Genomic DNA, 27,601 nt, shown 5'->3' with positions numbered 1-27,601 from the left:
GGTGAAAGAGACCCAAGAGCACTTAAGGGATGCTGATCCCATCCTAGAGGACGAGATCAATGATCTCCCTAGCATAAGCACGGCGGTCTCACCCCCTCAACCAAAGTCAAGAGATGCAACCGCACCGTAGGTAGCACAGCTTAGGCCAAGCCTTGATGCTGCAGGCCCGCAAATCAGACACTGCTGTTGGCCAGGACAATCTAGTTTAGGAGAGAGATGAGCAGCTGACAGCCTCCTTACCATGCTAATGACCACCCCTGTGACATTTATCCTGGGAGACCTGCTTAAGCAGCATCGCACCCTATGGCAAGACCTCAAGCAGTGGGTTGAGGGGTCACAAGAACAAGCTGTAGATCTGCATGGTTACGATGCAGAAACACAAATACCGAGTCTGACGTTACACTCTGTGCCAAAATCCTTGCACATTAATGCCTTCCGGGAAGGCTTCGAGAGGCATAGAGTGTTACCAATCCTAGCCTTAGGCGACACAATGAGAAAGAGGATCGTAAAAATGGGAGCCGGGGTTAGTGTGCTGAGCCATGTAGTACTACAGACCTGGGGAAACCCACCGGTCGAGACCACTCAGTCTAATGTCACATTAGAAAATGGCCTGAGAGTGAATCCATTCGGGGTACTTAAAAATTGGCCATTGAAAATTGCAGGTGTCTAGTTCTCTATCGACTTTATAGTCATGAAGGGGGTGGACAATGCTAGAGTTATTGAAGATTGGGGTAACAGCTTGATCTTCCTAGGCAACATAACAGAAGTTGTGAAGGTAGAAATGGACACTTGGAAGACCTCACTAGTCAATTTGGACGCCATCTCCACGATGCTCAAGGGTGACAATCAAGTCAAGAATTCTTATGGGGCCTTGACCAAGTATATCCCATGCCCAGAGGATGAGCGGGATTGGATGCATGCCCTTGCTACAATCGACCTGCCGTTCTCGGATCATGAGGTATATGAGCAAGCCATCAAGATGAGAGGCAGGCCTGCTGGCACGGCCGCCACACCAGTTTGCATGATGGCAAGAACCCTTCGTGGGAGACCTAAGCCCATCACCTTCCAAGTGCCAAACAAAAAAAGGGAGCTCCAAGAGACTCTAGAATACTTAATAGACAAACTAGCTGTCAACCCGGTAGCAAACTTCAAACCACTCCAAGATCTCTTAGGTGAATCTAAGTGGCAATGGACCAGGGTGCATGACTTGAACCTTACTTACAATTGGACCCTAGTCCCTAATCCATGACAAGAGATATACCAAGCCCTAGGAGACGACGAGCAGTCTAATGCAGAGAACTCTGATAACGAGTACGAAGACTGCCAATCCTTCAGTGATGAAAGTGAGGGTGAGATGGACACGGTAGAATACGACACTGAGGGGCATGAGATAAAACAAATACGGGCAGACTCCAAGCCACAAAAAATGAGTGTCTATAGTATAGAGCAAGGAATCATGCGCATGGATTGTGATCTCGCTTGGTTAGAACACGTAGGAGCCATAAACCTTGAGCAAGCAGGCCTAGCCCAACCAGGAGCAACACCGGTGCTTAGGACAGAATCACCATTGAACTATGACCACTAAGGGATACCCCCTTTTCTAGCAACGACGATGAGTTCGACTTTGAGTCAAAGGTAAGCTCGAATAGCAACCTAGAAATACCTAGGCTACCCAAGACCCGATGCACCAACGGGGACCTACCCGTCCACCTAAGGCGCAAACATTGAAGCAGGAAAGGGCAAAACAACCTAGGGACACACAAATAAATGAACAACCAGAACCATGGAACCTCCCTAAAAGATTTACAAAATTCAAGAAAGGAGACAGGGTAGTGATCCTGTTGGGTGCCAAACGGCAAGGGCAAACGAGCGAACCAATCGAGGGACCAGCCAGGGTCAAGGAGGTGAATTAGCCCCGAAAGGGGAGACACCTCGACCAGCCTTCATTACCGATGGCTTGACTGAGGAAGAAGAAATGAGTATTGTCACTCTCTTGCGAGAGTATGTAGACGTATTCTCTTGGTCCTTGGAAGAGCTTAAAGGGGTAGACCTAAGTGTAGTGACTCATAATATACCCATGACACTAGATGCAGCGCCGATGAAGCAATGACTGTACCTAATGAATCCAAAGCACGCTCATGCTGTCAAGGAAGAGATTGATAAGCTGATGAGAGCAGGATTCATTTACGAAGTTGAGCACACGGATTGGGTATCACCCATAGTCATCGTGATGAAGAAAAATGGAAAAATTAGAGTGTGCGTCAATTACAAGAAGGTGCACACATTGATAGTGAGACCTCTATACAAGCTGTTGATTGTCTTTGAATGGATTGAAGCATGCCAACAAACATATGAAGAGCTGAAGAAGGCTCTAACCACAGCACCAATTCTACGAGCCCTAGATTGGACCATTACCTTCAACGTGCATATTGATGCTTCTAAATTGGCTGTGGGGGCAGTGTTGTGCCAACCTGGCAAGCACAACCTAGACTATCCAGTGAGCTTTGCAAGCAGACAACTCACTGAGATGGAAATGAACTACTCGACGACAGAAAGAGAGGGTTTGGCTATGGTGTTTACTGTAAAGAAGTTTCGGCATTATCTATTGGCTACACCCTTTACCTTTTTTGTAGACCATCAAGCCTTGCTATATCTAGTGAATAAACCTTGCGCTACAGGATGCATAGCTTGGTGGCTCCTTCTGCTTTTGGAGTTTGATTTCTCTGTTATTGTACAAAAGGGAAAATAGCACTACATGGCTGATCATATGTCTCGCATCCCCATAGGAGAAGCCACTGGAGAAGGCATTATCGATGAATTGCTAGACGCCCACCTCTTTAACCTCTCTAGCGAGAGAGATTTATTTAAGGACGATCTAACACCATATTGGGCAGAGGACATAATCTAAGTGCTTGAGCACAGACTGCCTAAATGACCGATAGAGAAGGCAAGGATGAGGTGACTTATTCTCAAAATCCAACCCTATCAATTGATAGCAGGCCAATTGTATCACTTAGGGTAAGATGGATTGCTATGCAGATGCATGTGCAAGCATGAGATGCATGACATGCTCTCAGAGGAACACAACAGAATTGCTGCTGGACACTTTAGCAGAGACACGACATCCCGCAAGGTGTTGCAGTCTCAACTATGGTGGCCAATGCTGTTCCGTGATGCTGCACGATTTGTTAAGCATTATGATGAGTTTCAATAGATGAAGGTCTCGATTCGTAAGGATCAAATGGAGTGGACCCCAATCATTGCACGAAAACCGTTTGAAAAATGGAGAATTGACTTCATAGGACCCATCAGCCCTATTGCATAGTATTCACAGGCCAAATACATAATTGTGGCCACAGACTACCTAACGAAGTGGGTAGAGGTGAGAGCAACACAAAAGAATGATGCTCGAATGACTGCCAAGTTCTTATGGGAGCAAATGATCTCACGATTTGGCTGCCCCATCGAACTAGTCAGTGACAGGGGACACACTTCATCAATGAAGTGATAGCGCATCTCCTATCCACCTTCCTAATTATCCATCGAAAATCCTCTCCATACTACCCTCAAGAAAATGGCGAGGCAGAATCCACGAATAAGATTCTTGTCAACGTCCTAACCAAGGTGGTCTCTGTCACCCACAGCGACTGGGATAACAAGTTGATGGCAGCCTTGTGGGCTTACCGCACAACTTATAAAACGGTTGTCAGACAAACCCCCTTTAGGTTAACCTATGGAACTGAAGCAATTCTCCCTGTAAAATTCTTCATGCCTAGCCTACGAATCACACTTTAGGAGCGGTGGGAAGGAAAGGAGGCATGGACACAACGCCTAGTTGAACTCGAACGCCTCTTAGAGACTCGCCTTCTAGCCACTCATGCACTCATATGTGAGAAGGCACGACGCAAGAGCTGGTTTGACAAGCATGTCAAGCAACGCGACTTCGAATAGGGTGACTTAGTGCTCCTATACTTAGTTAAGGGGCATAAGCAAAAAATGAAGTTTAGGGGTCATGGACCTTTCAAAGTTCGTGCAATCAGTCGAACGGGCAACATCAAGCTCAAGACTCTAGATGGAGAGGGAATAGGCTTCTTCAATGGTAGTCGTGTCAAGAAGTACTATCCTCCCATGCATCCTTTGCATAAGCCACCAATGTTGGAACTGCCTGTCAAAGTACGAATAACCACCATCATCGAAATCGATGATGAGAATGAGGAAACCGTAGAGCCTGCGTACCTGCACATCACAGTCACTGCCAAGAAAACATGCGTCTTCAATGCCTTGATCGATGAGGGAGCGGACTTCAATGTCTTGACTCACGATCATTAGACCCAACTTGGCAAACCACCACTACAATCCACTAACGCCAAATTAAGCCCATATGGGGGCCGCTCATATGCACTTCTCGGCAAGTACAAGGCCGCCATTTCTATTGAGTTTGAGACTGTACTAATGATCTTCTATGTGTTGCCAAACACCAAAGATGCAGGCACGGAGACGCTGCTAGGACGAACCTTCAAAAAGCAAACTTGTTGCAACATTGATTATGAGTTGCAGTGCATTCACCTCATCATAGGCAACATCCGCATTGTTACAGCTTTCACCAGGGGCTGTGCGACCTCACCCGAGTCCGCACAGCCACCGATAGAAACATTAGCAGCCAAATCTAAGGAGAAGGGTAGTGCTCGGCCACCACCCACCACCCCTCAAGGACCGCTGATCATCGTAGAAAAAGGTAAGGCCCAACAGCCTAGTTTTCAATGGAGGCCTAAACAGCCGCAACCACCGCCTAGGAGTCGCCGCACACAACCTCATAAGACCCGAAGCTCTAAACCTAGGAAACCAAGGCGCAATTACAGAAATCGATGCATGATTAGGTAAAGGTGGGTCCCTAAGGCCCTCCTGCATGCGCAAGGCTACTATGAGGGAAATGCTTGGATATGGATCCCTAAAGCCCACACGGACAATGGCACCACTCGTATGCCACCCCCAAGCTTGATCACCCCAAGCCCCATAGAACCTCAAAACCATAAACCGCACTGCTCCCCCAGGCCCACATCTGGCAAGCTCATCCACACACATGCCCAAGAGAGTCAAACAAGCCCATCAGCCCAAACGACAGATATCCTCACATGAGCCATCACCCACTAGAGCCCATCCGAATACAATGATCCATTCTGAAGGCAGCAGTCCATCAGAAGTAGCTGCTACTTCCCTAGCTCTAAGCTCGGAAGTTCAATCGCAACCTCAAGAACACCTGCAACCACAACTATTCATTGTCAAAGGCTTTAGTGCTATCAAACCCCAACCACCAGTACGTCTCAAACCCCCCTATGAGCGGAAATCATTTTTGACACTCACCTCAGATCTAGCCAAAGATACGGGGGATGACATGGTTGATTGCATTAGATGGCTCGATGCCACTTTCCAAGAGCTAGCTCTGAGCTACAACTGCTTGGACTTAGGCTTGTTGCTTGAGCCTTTTGCAACCAAATTTCGTACGATGCCTTGTTCTTGGGAGACGTTTAAACTTGCATTCGCAAAAGCAGCTAACTCCGCTGCCATATTTCTCAATAACGAGATCTCTAAAGAGCAAGCCCTCAAACAACGTCTCATCACGTCATATAATCAGCGAACCACTTTTGCCATCATCGACCAAGAAATTGCAGAATTATCCAAACTTGATGAGATTGAATCCCCATGGTTGAGGCACATGTACACTCTTAGGTTGCAATGGGAAGTATAAGGGTGCCGAGTCTTGACAAACACTGAGCAGTGCCGCATAATCAAAACAGTGGAGTACGACCCCACTTATGTCACACCAACCTCGTATAGAGTGTTAACCACTCTTCGTGGCCGCCCCCTGGAAGAGCACATCAAGGGACACCCTTACCTCGATCACTGACTAAGGAAGAGCTACATATTGCTAGTCGCATTGCCTTTGGTGACTTTCTAATAGATGTTCTCACTTCCATTACACACGTGGGCACTTGACCTTTTGATCTAGACCACGAAGCTCAGTTAGAGTACAACCTCGATTTCTACACTTGGTTCCTATGCGAGTAACTTCTAAGCCCATTGTAAAATGTCCTCGACCTCCAAAACCTTCAATCCTAGAAAGGATTCTTCTCAAGCTGGGAGGGGAGGGGGGCAAGGTGAATCAAATTAAAACCAAGGAAAATCAAGCAATACGCATAAACACGTAAGCAACGAGTGAGGTAGGAAAATGGCAAGAGAACTTCGAAATAAAGGGCAAAAAGTTAAGTTCGGAAGGGAAGATTCTACATTGGATGGGATTTTAATACTTTCATTCAGTAAACATATTTTTAACTATAACTTTTCTTGTGAATTGTTAATTTGGAAGCACTAATGGAAACTTGGGATTATGACAGGAACAAAAGATATCGCAGCAAGACCGCGCCCACCGACTTGTGTTCACGGAAGAGAAAAGAGCACAATACAACATCACTCTTGAAAGCCGCGTCTACAGCCAGCTTAAGTTCTGAACAATTCACAATGTAGAGGGTGTGGTGGCCAAGGAGGAAGTGGCCAAGAGAGTCATTGAGCAATGCAACCTCACCAAGTAACTCGAGAAATTTGTGCAAGAACCTGACCATATGAAGTGTGTGGAGTTTCTTAGGACTTACAACCCTGACAATGAGTACGGCACCGTCACAGTAAGAAGTTGAGAAAATACTAAACAGGTACAGGTTCACTTGAACCTAGCCTTGGTGGAAAAGGCATTGGGACTAGAGCCAAAGATAGAGAAGAAGCAGAAGAGGGATGTGTACGCCTTGCTGAAAATGAAAAAGGAGGATGTGCTAACTAATGACGGCATTAGCATCCAGGACATTCCTCATGCGGAAGCTAGACTGCAAGCAAAGCTAGTACACGCGTTCTTCTCTAGCCAGCGCTACAATGCCTTAATGCATCGAATCAGCATGCCTGTGCTTGCAAGAGAACGTAGCAGCCCACACCTTGCATGAAGTCGACTGGAATGTTTATGTATGCAAAACTATCGACCAGGCGACTAAAGCACTAGCGTTAGGAAGCATACCAGTAGGAGGGTATTCCCCAGCTTCCAAGGCCACTGAAAGAAAGAAGGCCTCGTCCAAGGCCTCGTTTATTGCCTATGGAAGCATTTTGATTGTGCTCATCCACGAGGCAGTGAAGGGGACACAAGATGCAGAAGAAGGGGAAGGAGAAATGCCTGACAGGTCACCCCTTCACCAAGATCAAGAGAGGTCCATCAAAGGATCGAGACTGATAAGGAAGGGCATGAACAAGAAGAACAATTGGGCAAAAAGCAGGCCAAGAAACCCACAAAGAAGATGGCACAAAAGAAAAATAAGCTGGATGAAGGCTACAAGAAGGAGAAAGAGGATCTGGAAAAGGCAAAAAGAGAATCCATCAAGGAGGCCAAGGAGAGGGAGAAGAAGAAGAAACAAGAAGAAGAAAAAGCAAAGGAAGAAGTCAACAGGGCTAAAAAGGTGTTAAAAAAGGAGGCCGAGAAGAGGAAAAGGAAAGAACAGGAAGAAAAAAAGAAACTGGAGAAAGAGTACAGGAAAGCTAAAGAAGAAAGGCAAAGAAGAGCTGCTGAGGAAGAAGAGAAACTAAGAAGGAAGGAGGAGGAGGACTTGGCCGAAGCCAGACGACGGTCCATTGAGCAGCAGTGTAGGGCTGATGATCTGGGAGCCTGGAGCCCGCTGAGGGAAGAAGGGCCTAGTTCCAGCACGCAGGTACCACAAGTCGCGCTGCCCGCTATCATTGAAGGCAAAGGCAAGGCCCTTCTCCATCCTATCCCCACCCTAATGGTTCCCCCAACTGAACCAACCACCCTCACCCCTAGCATCCCCACCAGCGTGGATGTCTCCAACTTCGTGGCTTGGATGCAATATTTTATCAATAAAGAAATGACCGAGGGAAAGAGCATGAAGACCACGGCCATAGGGCAAAAGAGACCAGCCGTAGATGCTGAGTCGAGACAAGACTAGAAGCGTCAGAGAGTGGAAGCCTCGACCACCCCAATCCACACAACAATGACGCCACCAGTCAATTAGGACGAGTATGTTGCTGAGTTGCTCTCCCAATTGGAGAAGGCAAAGGAGGAAAAGAAGATGGTTGTGGCCGAGTTGGTGGCGGAAAAGGAGTCAGTAGTCACTTTCTAGCTTGAAAAAACCTGCACAATAGCCATGCAACAACGATAGATCTTTGACCTCAAGCAGGAATTAAAGGCCAAGGAGGACATGGAAGAGAGCTACAAGTAGCAGCTCGAGGATGAGAATCAATAATTGGTATAGATGCAGAGAAATTATAAGCTCCTCCTGATGCAACATGGGGAATTAGAGGCAAAAACTGCCAACATCGAGCAAATGATGGAGGAATTGAATGCCAAAGAAGAGGAGAGCAAGCAGGAGGAGCAGCAGCAAAAGGAGATCGAGTCTATGACCGATTAGCTACACTTGGGAAGGAAAGAGCACGAGAACATGAGCAGGGAACTCAAAGCCCAAGAGCAGAAGCTCGTAACCCTGGTATAGAAGCAGGGAGAAAGCATGGAGGAAATGAACAAGAGAGCAGAGGAATGGGCAGCGCAGAACGAAAAAATTGTGAAGACACTGGCACGATGCCTCGCTTTGGTGGAGAAAGAAAAAATCCTTGTAGAAAGTAAAGCAGATGCCGCCCAAACAACCTTCAGTGCCCAACAAAAGACCTTCATTAATACACTACTAGACATGACCTGCCCACAAGGAAAGGAGTCATTGGAGGTGGCATAGGAAAAACTAAGCATCACACGCAGAGCCCTGCATGCAGGGCTAGAGATGCCACCCCAACCAATGGAGGTTAGACTGAGCCTAGAAGAGCAATGGAAGTACCTGCTATTGGCCGGCCTAACCCCCCAAGAAATGGATGCAATGGGCTTTGAAGAAGGAGGGCAATAAGACGACTGGCAGGGGGAGGATACTGAGCTTGAATTCGTTATGGGGAGATTCAGAGAAGAGGTAATCCCACAACCCCCCTCGCCGTGTGTCCAAGAACAAAAATAGGTTGATCCATTCGTGGAGAGACAAGCCGCACTAAGGGAGAGACGGAGAAAGTTAGTTGAAGAAACCAAGAAGCAGCTAAGAGCCAAACCAGTCGCGTAGCCATCCGCACCCCTCCCACTGTGCCTCGATGACCTCCCTATTGGATTCCACGTGGAGCTGGTGATTTGGGAGCGGCAGGAAAAAGAAAAAGACCCATTCATCTTCAGCTTCCTCATGCCCAACAGCCTGCAGAGGGTCCTACCGATCAAGGTGATGGAGGAGGTGATCGCGACTGGCAACCAGCTAGGACAAAAATGGCTGGAAGAAAGGGAGAGGACCCTCACTCTGTGGGGAAAGGAAGAAGCAGATTTTTGGTAAAACAAGGTGTTTGAAGTGCTACACACTGTACAGGGATACAACTGCCAACCCCTATGGAGGAGGAGGGTGTGCGACATTAGCATGCTTGCCTGGATGGCTTTTTGTAACACCCTGCTCTATGAGAGGAATAACCCCACATTCATGGTGTATCCTCGTAGGGTAGGTGTGGATTTTGTTGCCACCCTCCATGGGCATCAGGATTTTCCTATCATCTACAACTCCAATGCCACCTCCTTCAAACATGACCTCCTCTTCGACTCGGGAAGCCTAAATGATTTCATGACGCATTTTCTCGCGGACTTCTCTTCATACCCAGATCCAGCCTTTATAACTACATGTAATTGTCTTAGGTTACTTGAGTTACTACTCAAGTAGGACCCAAATCCACAAGAACGTGGCCTGCCTCCCCTCTTTTTTGACCCTAACACCATCGATAGCTATGCCATGGCATGTTTAATGATGAGGGCTAGCCTTCTCCCCTCTTTTTGCCTAACTCTCCTAGAGGATATGAACGATAGCCAGTTCACTGGATGCAATCATCCTTTCCTCTCTACCATCTCCCTTCACATCCGCATGAATCTCAAAGGATACATGCAAAGCCATAAATTTTTGAGCAAATCCATATGACCCCCTTCTCTGCCTAAATCGGATGAGGAAAATTAGGCACAGGCTGTCGTTCTACTAGTGTAATACTATTCAAAAAAAAAAAAAAAAAACCAAACAAGCATCCAAGGAAGAGCAAGAGGAACATCACGCATGGAATGGACAAAACAACTCACTTACAGAAGCACTTAGCACCACATGAAGCATAATCACTGTACCTAGGGGTCCTCACGTTAGGCATGCCCGGTGGCTTCGGTCGACTGGCTCCACTCCTAACCTCCTTACCCTTTTTGCTCCCCCACTTCACGCTTAGGGCACATCAAGGACAAGACATACCTAGGGGATACCACTCACCTATTGTTAGGCCTATCACCCTAAGCTCCTTGCACCGCACCTCTCTTTGCATGAATGGGGTCCTCAAGTGTGGGACATCACCCAAGCTAGCCTATGGTTAGACCCAACTTCCCATTCCACCAGCATGAGCACAATACACCACACAATAAGATCGGCACCCCCCCTTAGGTAGAGCACCGCACCTTTTTCTTACAAGCATCACAAAGGCGACAAACCACCGACTTCGAAGGCCCACGTCAACCACTTGCTATCCATTTGGCTTCTCCAACAAACCTTATCACCAAGCTTCCACGAGCACCTGAGTTTACACATGGCCCTACCCTTACACGACTACTTCGCCAACTGCCTCTAAACCCCAATAGCGGCCAAGAGTGCCATGGGACTGACACCCCTCTCAGAGGGGGGTAATGTTAACCCCAATCCAAGAAGGCGGAAGAATGAATGAAAAAGCAGGAAGAAGATGGAAAAAGAGCAAAGACACACAGGTGGCCTCTAAAGCTAAGTTGGGGCCAAAAGTGCAATTTTAAATGAAAGGCACCTCAAAAACTCTAAAAACTCTTGTAAAAGAGTGCCAGGCTCCCTCCTGTGCCACTTGTAAAAGAATAGACAGGTATAGGCTTAGGGCATGAAGCAAGAAGAGGGAATTAGAAAAAGGGACATTGCCACAATGGCCGATCATGTAAAAAGGGATGACGCCCATGGGGTTTTTAGGGTTTGTATATATAAAGTTCAAAAAGTGAATGGAAGCTCATTCTTTGGTGTGTGGCTAACAAGAGCTCATCTCTTTTTCTCTTTTTCTCTTCTTCTCTTCTTCTATTCTCCTTGCTTGTGTGTGCTCTTGACAGAGGGAGTGTGAGAGTGTGAGAGGGTGAGTGTGTGGGAGTGAGGGATCAAGAGGGTGAAGCTCTTCACCATCTCCTCTTCTCTTCTTCTCTTCTTTTCTCTTATCTTATCTTATCTTCTCTTCTCTTGCACGCGCGGCTATGGTGGATGGAGCTTGGAGATGGAGGAGTCTTGAGGATGCTTGAGCTAGCATCTAGGATCATGGAGCTATCGGAGTGCGCGAAAGAGAAGGCAACTCATATCGGCATCAAGGTGAAGGGGATGCAATGGCAGTGGAGAAGGAGAAGAGGAAGATGCATGAGAGAAGAACACACACAATGTGTTGTCCAACTGAACTGACAGCCTTATTGCACTATCATATTATATATGAATAAAGAGTGGGCGGTCATAGTATACATGGGTAGGCCCAGAGGCCTTGAAGGGGATGCAATGGTAGTGGAGAAGGAGAAGAACGCAATATTAGTGAGTTTGGGAACCTCTCAATTCCCATTTTTTGAATACTAAAAAGGTGCCATCCAGATGACATGCCCATAAGTTTCTCAAAACCATATGATGTGACCTATCATTGGAAAGCACTTGAAAAATGAAATCTATTGAGCTATAGAGTGCTCCATTTGGAGTTATAGTGTTCAAGTTATGACAAATCCAAAGATTTGACCCTGTGTCCCAAACTTATGGGAAATTCCCATATTCCTCAATATAGTGTTGAAGAGAAAGATGCCGGAGAGAAGAGCACACACAATGTAGGTGCTATCCAACTGAACTGATAGCCTTATTGCACTATCATATTATGTATGAATAAAGAATGGGCGGTCATAGTATACACGGGTAGGCCCAGAGGCCTTTTACCCCAACAACCTCCCACTAAAAGGCCAATGTGGCTAGGGAGTGAAAACAAAGAAAAGAAAAGAAAAGACAAGGTGAGGAATCATAACATCTCACCCAACTCCCAATCGGAAAGGGAGCTATGCAAGAAGTGTCAGGAACCTTTGTAGAAGAAGAGTCAAGCATCCCCGAGTCCATGACATCTAGGAGATAAGCGATCTCCAAGCTCCATACAATGAAGCAATCCAAGAATGCTTCTCATGAAGCAAGCACAGCTTATCAGTGCACAGTTGTAAAGCATCAGAGTTGTGCATAGCGTCAGCGTGGTGCATATAAGATAGTGGAGAGCAGTCAAACTCTCCAGAGTCAATCATTGAAAGAGGGCCAACATCCTGGACACTCGTCCAACGGGGTCTCAAGACTACATGTGGCCTCAGTGAAGCGGAAGTCTGACATATGGCTGGCTGTCTAGCCTGCAAAACTACAAGAAAATGACTCTCATGAGCCTACAAGGGTCTAGCAAACTGACCACGAACATTCTGACCCTGACTGCTATGCATAGCTATGTCATCTGGGCCAATAAGTGCCTCATTTTCAGCATAAATAGCTTGTTGTAATGGCACTGTAGCTGCTATAAAATCAGCCATAAAGCGTACTGAATGCTCATCAAGAGGGCTAAGAGGTGTCTGCGTCTCATAGAAGACAACATGACGGCTGCATATGACCTTCTGGGCATCCAAATCCCATAATCTGTAGCCCTTAAAGTCACCATCTCCATAACCAAGGAGGATACATCTACATGACATAGGCTCATGTGGCATACGTATAGATGCTTGGCAGCCAAACATCCTCAAGTAATCATAGGAGGCTTGCATGCCACTCCATGCCTCATGGGGTGTAATACCATCCAAGGCCAAGCACGGCGTCCTATTAACCAAATAGACTGCTGTCATAAGGGCCTCAGTCCAAAAGCCATAAGGCAACCCAGTTGTGGTAAGCATAGAAGCAATCTTTGCTTGTAAGGTCAGACACATGCCATGAGCAATCCCATAGTACTGTGGGCACAAGAAATCAATGCCATACTGCTGGCAAGAGGTCCGAAAGCTAGGAGAGAGAGCATGACTCTCATAATCCATCTACAAGCACCTAGGCCTGCTACCAGCATAATCCATAAACCTGTCAAGCATAATTGCAGCATCCTCAATTTGCACCAAGGGAAAAGCCCAAACACGATGGGTAGCATGATCAACAAAGGTCACAAAGTACGACACTCCACCAAGTGACTGGGAAGGCATAGGTCCATATACTGCATAATCGACAAGATCTAGAGGAGCATGCCTCATACGATTGCCATAAGCAAGGACCAAGAGTACAATTAGGGCAAGCATCAAGATCTGTAAGTGACATAGGAGGTAGCAATGAGTCTAAATGAGACAAGATCTCCATCTCTCTATGGGACATATGGCCTAGGCGATAATGCCATAACAATGCATGTGGTATCCAGATAATTGCAACCATAGAATCTCCCACATGAGAGACATGCACTAGGTAATGAGAACCAAATCGAGAACCTCTGGCTAAAACCAAGCAACCATGACAGATCTTCCATGGCCTATCCTGAAGAGAAATAGAGTAACCTACATCATGCAACTGACTGATAGAAATCATGCTCTTACTGAGCATGGGAACATGTAGAGAACCATGCTCTATGAGGGGTAACCTCCCTGTAAGAAGAGAACCATTAACCTCCCTGTAAGAAGAGAACCATGCTCTATGAGGGGTAACATGACAAGATTCCATAGAGTCGAAAAGCCAATCAAAGGCATGGGCATGATCCTTGAGCAAGTAAGCTGTAGGGAAACTAGATGACAGGAGGACATGCTCAACTGTATCATCATGGGTAACTGTATGTACCTCACCACTAGAAAGAGTGGTAATACCTGTTGCATCGCTAACTCTCTGCTCATGTCGAGTCTATCTCTATCTCTGCTACTCTCTAATCTGTCTAAAGCATTTTCTTTGAACATGCCCAAGCTTCCCACAATGGAAGAAAACAACATCTGAAGAAGTAGAAGAACCTATAGAAGATGACAAGGAATCCAAGTCATCATGAATAGGGCTATCCATAGCATCCACGAAGCTCAAGCAGTTGAGGGCTGTCCCAACATAGGGAACCTACTCATAAAGACAATCATCTGCTAGTATATTAGTGGTAGAAGCATGCTGCAAATGCTCATGAAACCTCAATGGATGGGAGGACATAAAGGCATCAATCAAGGGTGTAAAAGCTCCCACGTGAAGAAGAGTCGTAGCCAACTACATGACATAACCAACCACAATACACTAAATCATAAAACATCTGTCATAAGAGCATATGATATTCAGCCATGAAATCATCCCATAACCATATGCATACGCGTAGCCCTGCAGTACATCATGCCACCAAGGAACATCCAAGTCAAGTAAAGACCGACAAGTGGCAAAGCATCCTGCAAGAGTCAAGCTCCAGGTGAAGCCCAAACATCTATACAACAACATCCAAATAAGTGGCTCTATAAGGTATACAATAGTAAACCATGTGCATAGATGGGTAAGCATACATAGCATCTCTACTCTCTAACATGGACGGGCAATAGGAGCCCAACTAGCATAGAAGCTAGACAACAGAGGAGCAAGAAAGCCATAACTGTAAATCCCAAGCACTATCCAAGTCCACTGATTAGTAAGTAGTCCACATATCAAATGCAAACGAGCAATCACAGCTCAATAGAAAACTACCAAAAAAAGGGAGCAGTTCACTGCTCAATACATGTAAGTGCATCCAAGTAATAGCCAAGATCCATAATCAGAGCATCAAATCTCATATAGCATCCAAGGTCGTAACAAAAAAAGCCAAGTCATAACGGAAAAAAGCCAAGTCAATGTCCAACTTCTCAAGGGAATACTTAAATGAATGTTGAGACGAGCTCAAACAACTGCCATCCATAGCCAAAGCATAAAGCATTCACCAAGACATCATAACCTATACTGGGTAGTCTAGGCATAAACCATGTCATAGATGAAATGCCAGCTGCAAATAAGTGACAGTCAAACCCAAATTGAGCTCTAATCTTAGCTCAAAAGCATTCTGGAGCATAAACAAGACATGTGGCATAGTCCAAATACATCATGATATCATACCGAGTAGCCGGGAGAGCTCCGTAACCAATAGGTATAACCCAACTGTAGCATAAATAGCTTTAGCTCTGAAGTTTCCAGCAGCATATAACCTCTGTAAACTGAGCAAATTTTTGCTCAATCCAAGCTCAAATCCATAGGCAAACCATAGGCATACATTACCGTATGTATCGGCACCAACCAGGCATAATCGAGCATCAAATGCCAAGACTTGTAAGCATAAAATTGAAGTAATAGGTGGCTACCCTATTTTGAAAAGATATGGGATTGTTCAAAATAGTCAATGCCTGAGCTTAATCAACTCCAAATGTGTCTCACATAAGAGGCATAACATCCACAAGTGATCCGGTATCAATATACATCATTAGAAGCATCACATAAGCCATAGGCATACAAATACATGTTGTCTCAGACTTGAAATCTGTTGTAGAATATTTTGTCATTAGAATTTGGAAAATCCAACATCACCATCACGTCCGGAGTGTGCCAAAACCCCAACTTAGACTCTTACCTTGCCTGAATGGTTCTGAATGCCCAAGATATGACAAAAATAGTGATTTTTGGGCCAGATTTTGAAATAGGTGCAAAAAAAACGTGAGCTAGTTGGGGGGTCTGCTATCCCACATGTCAACAATGGGGCCCAAAGGGGGCATAAATGGGGGCCAAAGAGGGCCTACACCAAGCCTTAGCATGCCTTGATAGGCTGGAAGCAAGATCCAGGTGAAGGAAGCTCCAAGAGGTGTGAGCTATGGCTGCCCACAACCTGTGAAAACCCTCTTGAGCTAAAAATTGAGTGAGAATGAAGATCTCATACCTCGTGTGGAAGGCCGGGATGAGCTCTTGAAGACCCGCTCTGATACCAGTTGAAGGGGATGTAATGGCAGTGGAGAAGGAGAAGAGGAAGATGCAGGAGAGAAGAGCACCCACAATGTAGGTGTTGTCCAACTAAATTGACAGCCTTATTGCACTATCATATTATATATGAATAAAGAATGGGGGGTCATAGTATACATGGGTAGGCCCAGAGGCCTTTTAACCCAACACAAGGTAAGCTCACTACACTCGTAGGATCGATGGCGCGTCGGCTATGTGAGAGGTAGCCATTAGAGCTCTCTTAAGCTTGAAACAATAAGCGGTCCGTGGGTCTTGGCGGTTGAGCGAAAGCTCCCACACTATTCTTCCCCTAAAGCTGTTTGAGAAGTGGAAGATTGATTTCATGGGCCCCATTGATCCACCCACCAGACGGAAGAAAAAGAGATGCATCCTCGTATGCACCGATTATGTCACCAAGTGGTGTGAAGCTAAAGCTTTGAAGCAGAACGATGGAAATAGCATGGCATTGTTCCTATACGAGAACATCATCACCTGTTTTGGCAGTCCCCCAGAGCTCGTAAGTGACCAAGATATGCACTTCTTTAACAAGATTATAAAAGAGTTGATAGAACTGTATAAGATCAACCATCAAAAGTCCACCCCTATTACCCCAAATGTCAAAGATGATGGATCTAGAGCATGGCAAAGGCGGAAGCTATGGAGGATGGAAGATAAAGACACAACTCATATTGACATGACAATGTAGACAACTGTTACACAAGTGAATTAGGTTTCAAGATTGAGACTTGAACTCATAAACACAATCTTGTGTATGGACAACAATGACACAGACACTTGACAGAAAGAGACAAGTACTATTGCATTATCATATGTGTAAGTGATATTTCAAGTACATCATTATATAGAGTTCTTTGGTAGCACTTAACATCCACTGTGCATATGGGATCTGTCTCTCTTCCTAGAATGGACTACATCTTCTTAGCCTAGCTATTCCATACAAAGGGACTAAAGTAGGTGTGATTGCAAATATCTCAATACCCCTCCTCAATCACAACCAAAAGTACAAAGAGTGTAGAGGCTTTAGTGAAAGCAACACCTACAAATTGTGGGCACACCATAAACATGGCAAAACACTAGAGGAGGCTGTCCGCAGAAAAGGCTAAGTGTGGGTACCACAAACATGATGGACATCTAGAGGCTGTAGTAGGGGTCTTACAAAGTGTACAGTGGCTGTAGTACAAGGATAACTGAGGAGATTTACAAGTTTATGTTTGATACATTAGGGCTAGGAAATACAAAACTAAAAAAGTCTATCTGAATAGAAAGACTGTGTAACATTTTTCCCCCTCGTGTGCCCCCTGCCTCCCCCATGGACCCCCCCCCCCTTTCTCCCCTTTTTGTTTTTTTTTGAAAATTTTTTCCCTCCCTCTCTCTCCCCCTGCCGTGAGCATGGCAGGGAGAGCGAGAGATAGGGAGTGAGCTGGAGATGGGGGGGGGGCATGCATTCCCAGGTGGTGGGTGGCACTGCTTTGCCACCTCCCCCCCTCCATCTATAAAAACCGCCCCCTCCCTCCGTTGTAGAAGGTAGTCCCCCTGGCCGTGAAGACTGACGCTGTGCCCCCCCACTTGCTAATGAATTACAGCGCCCTCTCCTCCCTCGCAGCACAACAAACCCCCCCTTTTGGCGAATTACAACGCCCTCTCCTCCCTTGCAGCACATTCAACTCCCCTAGCCTAACGTACATATAGCCCCCCTCTAAACTAGCCCCGCCAAGCCTGCACCATCTTGCTAATCGCTAGTAAATACCCCCCTTCTATGATCAGCATTGAGAGAGGAGAGAGAGAGAGAGATAAAGTGAAGGAAGGAGAGGGAAAGAAGAAGGAGTGGGAGAAGAGGAAGAGAAGAAGTAGGAGAAGAAGAGAAGAAGTGAAGAAGAGGGAGAGAAGGAGAAGGAGAGAAGAGGAAGGAGGGAGAGAGGGGGAAGAAGAGAAGGAGAGAAAGAAAGAAGGGAAGAAAAGAGGGAGAGAGAGGGAAGGAGAGAGAGAAGTAGAAGAGGCAAAAGAAGGGGTAGAAGGAGAGAAGAGAGAAGTAGTGGAAGAAGAAGAGGTAGTAAAGAGGAGGAGAAGAGAAGGAGAGAGAGAGAGAGAGAGAGAGAGAGAGAGAGAGAGAGAGAGAGAGAGAGAGAGAGAGAGAGTAGGAGAAAAAAAAGAGAAAAGAAGAAGAAGAGGGAGAGGAGAGGGAGAGAAGAAGAGGAGAGAGAGAGTAGGTGAAGAGGAAGAGAGGAAGAAGAAGAGGAGGAGAGAGAGTGAGGAGAAGAAGGAAGAAGGAGAGAAAGGAGAAGAAGAAGGAGAAGAAGAGGAAGGGAGAGGAGAGGAAGAAGGAGAAGAAGAGGGAGAAAGAGAAGGAGGAGAAGAAGGAGAGGAAGAAGGAGGAGAAGAGGGAGAGAGAGAGATAGAGAGAGAGAGAGAAGGAGAGAAGAAGAAGGAGTGGGAGAGAGAAGAGAAGAAGAAGAAGAGGTAGAAGAGAAGGAGGAGAAGGAGTGAGGAAGAGAAGAAGAAGAAGAGGGAGAGAGAGAGAAGGAGAAGAGAAGAAGAAGAAGAGTGAGAGTGAGAGTGAGAGAGAGAGAGAGGGGTGGAAGTTAGGGATTATCTCCAACCAAGGCGATTTTCAAAGTCACGAACACTATCGGACTTTCATCTCCCTCATCGGGTTGGTGACCACTTGCAAGCCGCCTTTGAACAAAGCCACCACATCAAGGACCCAGGGTGAAGGATCATGTGTGCAAGATGGCTCCAAAGGGGAAGCTTATTAAGAGTACTAGCGCGAAAGCTGCGGTCGAAGATAGAAATGCCAGTGGAGTTGCAACCAACTGTAACATCTCATCACCCTCTCTCCACATCCAGGTGACCCGTAAAACTCAAAAGGAAATTTTGTCCTCCATTGTACGCATAATTAAATCTATAAGCGTGATTTATCACATGAAATGAAAGGAATTTCTAATCTATTCCCGCATAAGATGCAAACTTATTAAGGCTTAATACGAGTCATATAATGTTCAGTTGAGGTTATGATATAGTTTGCATCCTAAATAAGTTTATAATCAATATCAAAACTGCTCTCTTAAACATCCAAGTTGTCCTACACTATGATGTATCCATTTAGGAATCTAATACATACTTAAGAAATTTCCTACAACACAATAGTTGTTGTGATATATGTTTACCTTTGCAAAAACCCGCACAAGGTGGATACACTAGGGTCTAGAGGTTATCAATGCATGAACTTCTCATTGCATATCACTTTAATGGGGCTAATAGAGTGGAAAGGTGATAAGAGTGGCTATTGCATTGGTATGCTCCAAGCGCATGAGGAGTGAATGTGACTAGAAAATTTCTGCATAATATCACACTTAAAGATGGAAGGTTAGAAAATGTTGCATTTACTTAAAGTTGATATCCAACTGATGACCAACTGATGACCAAGAAGGAGGGTTTATTGGCATACATTGAAAACTTAAGAACCCAACTCCAAGGACTTAGTCGTTTCTTTTCCAACAAGGGTTGTCCATCAAAGGCTCTATGGTTGTGAAACTCAATGAGCTGGACCGATTGTCAAGTGAGTCGCAATCGTCGAGGGCCGCGCAAGGCAAAAGGACCTAGAAGGAACTTGTTAAATCGACCCTGCAATGCCCTAACCCAAGGGGGAGAGCAAACTTTAGGGTAGTTGATTCATGCTAAGTATGTTTCTCAGAACTGTTGAAATGGTTTTAATGAAGGTTGGTCTTGTTAAAGATGGATTGTTGACCCAAGTTATGCTTGGTTGTTTGAAGAGGTTGTAAATCCCTCGAGCAAGTGTTTTGATACATCCAAGTTAAATTCTGATTGTGCATGCAATGGGATTGCGATGCCTTGAAGCAAGAGATTGTGCATTCAACTGTTTTTTAATGTGGTTTTGGATGTTAACTCAAGTGGGGTGTATTTGATGATTGCATGGCCGGGTCTGAGATGACTGATTGCCATGGAAGCAAAAGGGATGTTTTTCCTAGTGATTGTTTTTAAGTTGGGTGCTTCAGCTATGGTTGATTTCCTAAAGGGATAATTAAGGAAGGATGGCATTAGCTACCCCCCGCATACTGCCAAACCCTAACCAAGGGGGTTATGAATCTGCACCGGGAATGTCGACCGAACCTGCGGTGAGAGGTCTCTCCATGGAAATCACTTGGCGTAGGAGGATGCTTGGGTGCCAGTGGGGACTCTGGCCGTAAATCCCAATGCCTCCGGGCCCTACACAAGTGTTCTACGTGACTCGAGATGGGATCTCGAGGCCTTGATACTAGTTACAAGGCGGGATCTTGGAAGGATAAATCTTCGAGTTTTATTGCCGAAAGACGGAAGGATTTTTCTATGGAGGCAGAAAGAAGCACTTAATTCTCCTGTATGGGCAGGAGACACACATTAATCTGAAGATAAGTTAAGCAAGTGTTTGATCTTTGTTTATCTTGTCTTCATGTCTATGGCCTAGATTACGTAAAGAAACCTGTGATTAATGAGTTAATTAAGAAAGTTGCCTTTATACGTCAAACATAATGTGGTAGGTAATTAGATAACTAAGACAACCCTCGAGGGAAGCGTGGTGGATGTGACCAATTGGGTCTATCCTACAGAAGGGTGGTCTCGGTTAGCCGAGATCTTTCCTCAAAGGAAATGTTAGGAAAGGTCGCGGACGATGACCTTAGACAATGTTGGCCAGGACCCCGGTCTTTAGGTCGAACCTAGTGGGAACGGCCGAATAAGTTCCATTGCAGGGCAGACTCGAGAGACCCTAGTTGACAAAACCCATGTCATTCCTTGGGAGTGCCAGGCGGCGTCTTCTAGATATATCTCTCGATGGGCTGCTAAGACGTGTCCCGTGATTTGAGGAGTGGGCACGTTACAGTTGGTATCAGAGCGAAACTTCTTAATGATACATGATTGATTAATGTTTGGTTCATGGACATATCCTAAATAGAAATAACCTAAGTGGTATGGCTTGATTGTCAGGAACCTTCTGCACCCACGAATGCTGACATGCAAGAGAAGAAGCTCCTTCTCAAGTAAATTAAGACACCCGAGTTGGATGGCAAGGGAAGGACTGTTGAAGCTGACGTCGAGATCTGGATTGAGTCCATGGAAGACTATTTTGAGGCAATAGGAACTACCCTTGCTAACCAAGCCATGCTCGCCAAACTTAAGCTTATAGGTGAAGCGAGACTTTGGTGAAAACAGGTGCAGAGACCAAGCGATCCCGGAGGGGACAGTCACTTGGGATAATCTTAACGAAGCTGTGCGAGTGAGGTATCTGCCACCTGCCTACTGCACACACAAGATGAATGAATTCTATGACTTGAAGAAACTAGGATTATCCCTTGAAGCATACTATTCGAAGTTTGTTTCACTCCTAAAGTATGCACCCTTAATGGATATGACACAACAGGTGTCAAAGTTTGGTGCTGGGTTGAATCCACCCATAAACACTCAATTGGAATCGATGCGCCCAATGGACTTGCAAGATGCATTACTCTAAGCGAATCCAATCATCCAAGAACTTAAATCAGGCAACTATGATGAAGATGACTCACAAGATCAAGACAAGAGGTGCCAAAAGTGTGGAGAGATAGGACACATCCGTAAGAGATGCCCCAACCACCGATGTTTTCACTACAATGAACTAGGTCACATCCAAACAGATTGTCCTGAGTTGGACCCTGATAATCAGGAATGTGTAGTCAAACGAAGCCATCTAAACTATACTTTTGGCTCATATTATGAACCACATGATGATGAAGGCTTGGAGCCTGTTGAAACCTTTGAGGATGACTAGATGTCCTAGGAATATCCTCTCAAGATAATAAGTCCTGTACTTGGAATAAATCCTATTGCATTCTATGAGTTGTGACAAGTTGTTATTTTAAGAATTTGAGTAATCAAAGTAGCGTAGTGAAAGCGTGATGGGCCCTAACCCATATGCTCTAAGGCCTAGTAATGCTTGTCTCCCCCCAGGTCTTTTCGAGATGAGGACATCTCGATTCCTCTAAGGGGGAAAGGATGTAACATCCCCCCCCCTTCGTGTGCCCCCGTGCCTCCCCCATAGAAAGTCCCCCCCCCTTCCCCCCCTTTTTGATTTTTTCTGAAAATTTTTTTCCCTCCCTCTCTCTCCCCCTGCCGTAAGCATGGCGGGGAGAGAGAGAGAGGGAGTGAGATGGATATGGGGGGGCATGCAGCACTAGGTGGCGAGTGGCACCGCTTTGCCACCTCCCCCCCTCCACCTATAAAAACCACCCCCACCCTCTGTTGCAGAAGGTAGCCCCCCTGCCGTGAAGACTAACGCTAAGGCCCCCTGTTGGTGAATTATAGCGCCCTCTCCTCTGTGGCAGCACAACAAACCCCCCCAACCTAACGTACAGGCAGTCCCCCCTCGAAACTAGCCCCACCATGCTTGCACCATCTCATCGGTCGCCAGTAAATCCCCCCCTTCCGTGATCAGTGTTGAGAGAGGAGAGAGGGAGAGATGAAGTGAAGGAAGGAGAGGGAAAGAAGAATGAGTGGGAGAAGAGGAAGAGAAGAAGTAGGAGAAGAAGTGAAGAAGTGAAGAAGAGGGAGAGAAGGAGAAGGAGAGAAGAGGAAGGAGGGAGAGAGAGGGAAGGAGAGAAAGAAAGAAGGGAAGAAAAGAGGGAGAGAGAGGGAAGGAGAGAGAGAAGTAGAAGAGGAAAAAGAAGGGGTAGAAGGAGAGAAGAGAGAAGTAGTGGAAGAAGAAGAGGAAGAAGAGGTAGTAAGAGGAGGAGAAGAGAAGGAGAGAGAGAGAGAGAGAGAGTAAGAGGAGGAGAAGAGAAGGAGAGAGTAAGAGGAGGAAGAAGAGGTAGTAAGAGGAGGAGAAGAGAAAGAGAGAGAGAGAGAGAGAGTAGGAGAAAAAAAAGAGAAAAGAAGAAGAAGAGGAAGAGGAGAGGGAGAGAAGAGAGAGAGAGAGAGAGAGAGAGAGAGAGAGAGTAGGTGAAGAGGAAGAGAGGAAGAAGAAGAGGAGGAGAGAGAGTGAGGAGAATAAGGAAGAAGGAGAGAGAGGAGAAGAAGAAGGAAAAGAAGAGGAAGAGAGAGGAGAGGAAGAAGGAGAAGAAGAGGGAGAAAGAGAAGGAGGAGAAGAAGGGGAGGAAGAAGGAGAAGAAGAGGGAGAGAAAGAGAGACAGAGAGAGAGAAGGCGGAGTGGGAGAGAGAAGAGAAGAAGAAGAAGAGGTAGAAGAGGAGGAGAGGGAGTGAGGAAGAGAAGAAGAAGAGGAGGGAGAGAGAGAGAAGGAGAAGAAAAGAAGAAGAAGAGAGAGAGAGTGAGAGAGAGAGAGGGGTGGAAGTTAGGGATTATCTCCAGCCGAGGCGATTTTCAAAGTCACGAACACTATCGGACTTTCATCTCCCTCATCGGGTTGGTGACCACTTGCAAGCCGCCCTTGAACAAAGCCACCACATCAAGGACCCAGGGTGAAGGATCGTGTGTGCAAGATGGCTCCAAAGGGGAAGTTTATTAAGAGTACTAGCATGAAAGCTGCGGTTGAAGATAGAAATGCCAGTGGAGTTGCAACCAACTGTAACATCTCGTCACCCTCTCTCCACATCCAGGTGACCCGTAAAACAAAAAAGGAACTTTTGTCCTCCATTGTACGCATAATTAAATCTATAAGCGTGATTTATCACATGAAATGAAAGGAATTTCTAATCTATTCCCGCATAAGATGCAAACTTATTAAGGCTTAATACGAGTCATATAATGTTCAGTTGAGGTTATGATATAGTTTGCATCCTAAATAAGTTTATAATCAATATCAAAATTGCTCTCTTAAACATCTAAGTTGTCCTACACTATGATGTATCCATTTAGGAATCTAATACATACTTAAGAAATTTCCTACGACACAATAGTTGTTGTGATATATGTTTACCTTTGCAAAAACCCGCACAAGGTGGATACACTAGGGTCTAGAGGTTATCAATGCATGAACTTCTCATTGCATATCACTTTAATGGGGCTAATAGAGTGGAAAGGTGATAAGAGTGGCTATTGCATTGGTATGCTCCAAGCGCATGAGGAGTGAATGTGACTAGAAAAATTCTGCATAATATCACACTTAAAGATGGAAGGTTAGAAGATGTTGCATTTACTTAAAGTTGATGTCCAACTGATGACCAACAAGGAGGGTTTATCGGCATACATTGAAAACTTAAGAACCCAACTCCAAGGACTTAGTCATTTCTTTTCCAACAAGGGTTGTCCATCAAAGGCTCTATGGTTGTGAAACTCAATGAACTGGACAAATTATCAAGTGAGTCGCAACCATCGAGGGCCGCGCAAGACAAAAGGACCTAGAAGGAACTTGTTAAATTGACCCTGCGATGCCCTAACCCAAGGGGGAGAGCAAACTTTAGGGTAGTTGATTCATGCTAAGCATGTTTCTCAGAACTGTTGAAATGGTTTTAACGAAGGTTGGTCTTGTTAAAGATGGATTGTTGACCCAAGTTATGCTTGGTTGTTTGAAAAGGTTGTAAATTCCTCAAGCAAGTGTTTTGATACATCCAAGTTAAATTCTGATTGTGCATGCAATGGGATTGCGATGCCTTGAAGCAAGAGGTTGTGCATTGTGGTTTTGGATGTTAACCCAAGTGGGGTGTGTTTGATGATTGCATGGCCGAGTCTGAGATGACTAATTGCCATGGAAGCAAAAGGGATGTTTTCCCTACTGATTGTTTTTAAGCTGAGTGCTTCAACTATGGTTGCTTTCCTAAAGGGATAATTAAGGAAGGATGGTGCTAGCTACCCCCCGCCTACTGCCAAACCCTAACCAAGGGGGTTATGAATCCGCCCCGAGAATGTCGACCGAACCTGTCACGAGAGGTCTCTCCGTGGAAATCACTTGGCATAGGAGGACGCTTGGGTGCCAGTGGGGGCTTTGGCCGTAAATCCCAATGCCTCCGGATCCTACACAAGTCTTCTACGTGACTCGAGATTTAATCTTGAGGCCTTGATACTAGTTACAAGGCAGAATCTTGGAAGGATAAACCTTCGGGTTTTATTGCCGAAAGACGGAAGGATTTTTCTGTGGAGGCAGAAAGGAGCATTTAATTCTCCTGTATGGGCAGGAGACACACATTAATCTAAAGATAAGTTAAGCAAGTGTTTGATCTTGTTTTATCTTGTCTTCGTGTCAATGGCCTAAATTACGTAAAGGAACTTGTGATTAACGGGTTAATTAAGAAAGCAGTCTTTATATGTCAAACATAATGTGGTAGGTAATTAGATAACTAAGACAACCCTCGAGGGAAGCATGGTGGATGTGACCAATTGGGTCTATCCTACAAAAGGGTGGTCTTGGTTAGCTGAGAGCTTTCCTCAAAGGAAATGTTATTGAGGAATGTTAGGAAAGGTCGGAGGATGACCTTAGACAATTTTGGCCAGGACCCCGGTCTTCAAGTAGTGGGAACGGCCGAATAAGTTCTGTTGCGGGGTAGACTTGAGAGACCCTAGTTGGCAAAACCCGTGTCATTCCTTGGGAGTGCCAGGCACGGCATCTTCTAGATATATCTCTCAATGGGCTACTAAGACATGTCCCGCGATTTGAGAATCGGCAGACTGATGAGGTTTGTCCTTCTCCTGGTGGTCTTCTTCTTCTTCTTCTTCTTCTTCTTCCTTTGCTCCATTTTCTTCTTCTTCTTTGACTGCAACTAGATAGGCTTTTTGGGACCTCTTTCTTGCATGGTAGAACTTCTCAGTGTGTCTGATCCTTTTGCAAAAGTCACATAAGAGCTGATCCTTCTTGCCTTTGTACCTATTGAAAACATATAATGCATACTCATCTCTAGAGGTACTTGGTTCTTCCTTAGTTTTTAGCTTCTTTTCCTCTTCTAACAGTGATGCCTGAATATCAAGTTCAGGATTTAGCATGTTGATTAAAGTTGTTGATACATTATTATATTTAGGAGGCAAACTCTTAAGTACAACACAGATGCAAACATCTTCTTCCATTTTAATGTTGATTCCTGCAAGTTGGGTTAGAAGTCCTTCCATGTAATCTAGATGTATGGCAAGTGATGTGTTGGACTTCATTTCAAACCTAAAAAACTCAATCAGGAGACCATACTTTGATGATTTAGACTGTGCACCAAACAAGGTGTCAAGTCTCTTCCATGTATCCTGTGAGGTCTCAGAGTTATCCACATGGTGGATATAGCTGTCGTCTAGCTCCAGTTTGATAATGGCATGGGCCTTATCATCGTTCTTTTGCCAAGTTACAGCAAGATCCACATCACGAGGCTTCTTTTCTTTTCCAATGGTAATGGCCTAGAGGCCCTTCTTCATCAGGATGAGTTTGATGTGGGTCTACCAAGTGTGAAACCCGACTCCTTTGAAGCGAGAAGTTGGAGAGTCTTTACCCATGTTAGACTTATGGGAACAGTACCAAATCAACTTCAAAATTTTGAGATTTATCAGTGGAAGAGCAGATTACAATGTGTCAAGAGATACAACTAATGACAGTGTGAAAACACACTATGCAGAGACTATGTCTGTGTTCATGTTGAGCTTGAATTTTCTTTGTTTGGGGTCGTTGATCCTTCTTCAATCTTTCCACGTCCTTCCCCTCCTTGATTTGATGCTGGGACAATAGATCAAAGTGGCAGTGTATTGCTCCACGTGGCAGGAGAGAGAAAATAATGAGATTTTTGAGCTTGAGTGAAAAATTGGCTATGGTGGATTTTAGGGTTTCATGACAGGGGCCTAGTTTTTCTGACATTGCAGGAGTATGGTGGATCATTTTCAAAACTTTTTTTATGGAAATGTAGCTTATGTGATGCTCTACCAAAGCCCTATCCTCGTTGTCCATATCGCAGCCCGTAGCAATGGCGGCAGCAGCTCGAATGTCAACAAGCGCAGTCTAGATAGATTTTTACGATTTCGTCAATGAGATACATAGAGTGGCCAATGTCGAGCTGTGTTATTCCATGATGATGCGCCTAAAGTTGGGGAACAACTGTGTAGAAGGCAGCATGAAGAGTTATGCTCTCTATTGCAAGATCCGGCTCCTCAAAGTTGGCAAGGGTCTATCTAGCTATGGCAGACACACAGGGTAGCAACTGTGTAGACTCACAACGCTGAGCTATGGAGCGACCAATGTCAATCTCTTAAGTGATACAAAGAAGCCTTAAGAGTTAAGGAACAAATGTCCAGAAGAGAGCAGGTTCAGATATGACCTATGGAGAGAGATCCAGGAGCTTCAAGTTGATAGGGTGCTGCTGGCTATGGCTGCCAAGGAAGGTCAAGTAGAGATGGATGTGAGAAATGGAACCATGAGTTGGACTTGAGCTGACCTGAGGTTAAGAGGGACTGAGAGAGCAGAGAAGAGAGCTATGCCATGTGCGACTGGGCTCTGATACCATGTCAAAGATGCGGGATCTAGAGCATGGCAAAGGCGAAAGCTATGGAGGATGGAAGATAAAGACACAACTCATGTTGACATGACAATGTAGACAACTGTTACACAAGTGAATTAGGT

The sequence above is a fragment of the Lygodium microphyllum genome, chromosome 14, assembly GCF_053477565.2.
Source record: "Lygodium microphyllum isolate KBCC chromosome 14, Lygodium_microphyllum_v1.1.10, whole genome shotgun sequence".
NCBI lineage: Eukaryota > Viridiplantae > Streptophyta > Polypodiopsida > Schizaeales > Lygodiaceae > Lygodium > Lygodium microphyllum.
This window is presented reverse-complemented; position numbering follows the sequence as displayed.